Below are 1177 nucleotides of genomic sequence, written 5' to 3' on the forward strand. Positions count from 1 at the left end.
ACATGGTGAAACCTCGTCTCTACTAAAAATATAAAAATTAGCTGAGTGTGGTGGCGTATGCCCATAATCCCAGCTATTCAAGAGGCTGAGGCAGGAGGATCCCTTGAACCAGGGAGTCAGAGGTTGTAGTGAACCGAGATCACGCTATTGCATTCCAACCTGGGCAAGACTCTATCTCAAAGAAAATAAAAGAAATAAATTACTACCAGAGTAGAATTCATCCCTCCCTGGGACATCTAGGAAAGCTTCATGGAGAAAAGAACGTACAGCATATTTACTTGTGTATGTTCCTTCCTGCCCTCACTGGATCTTAAGCGCCACCTGGGCAAGGATTTCTACCTGTGTTGTTCCCCCGCTTCATCCCAGCAGATTGCAGGCTGTCTGGCCCATAGCAGAGGATGGAGAAATGTCCGTTGAGTGGATGTGTAATGAATGAAGTAGGCCTTGAAGTTAAGGAGAATTTTGGCTTAACCTGCTAGATTTGGGGATCAGGGTCCAGGGCCTGCGGAACAGCTCTCAGAACTTACAGAGAGACCTGACTTACATGTGTAAAAGCTGTTTGCTGGTTGAACATCTGTAAAAGAGACCTAAGTTAACACCTGAAAGAGATGAAAATATATGTCCTCACAAAAATCCGCCAGGCACAGGGGCCTCACGCCCGTAATCCCAGCACTTTGGGAGGCGGAGGTGGGCAGATTGCTTGAGCCTAGGAGTTCAAGACCAGCCTGGGCAACATAGTGAGACCCCCATCTCTAAACCAAAAGTTAATAACATATATATATAAACTTGCACCAGATGTTTATAGCAGCATTATTTACAATAACCAAAAGGTGAAAACAACTCAAATGTCCATCCATTAAAAACCATTGCATGAATAAACAGTCATAAATGCACCAAATGGAGTATTATTATTCAGTCGTAAAAGGAATGAAGTAGTGACACACGCTACAAAAAACATTTGCTAAGTAAAATAAGCCAGGCCCAAAGGACCCCATATTGTATGATTCCATGAAATCCTCAGAATAGGCAAATCTATAGATAACAGCTAGATTCATAATTGCCTTTAGGCTGGGGGCGTGCACATGGGAGTTTAGGTAGGTGAAAGGTAAAAGGTGTGGGGTTTCTCTGGGGGCTAATATGAATTTTTTTTTTTTTTTTTTTTTTTTCTGAGACACAG

Source organism: Colobus angolensis, unplaced genomic scaffold (assembly GCF_000951035.1).
Source record: "Colobus angolensis palliatus isolate OR3802 unplaced genomic scaffold, Cang.pa_1.0 Scaffold210, whole genome shotgun sequence".
NCBI lineage: Eukaryota > Metazoa > Chordata > Mammalia > Primates > Cercopithecidae > Colobus > Colobus angolensis.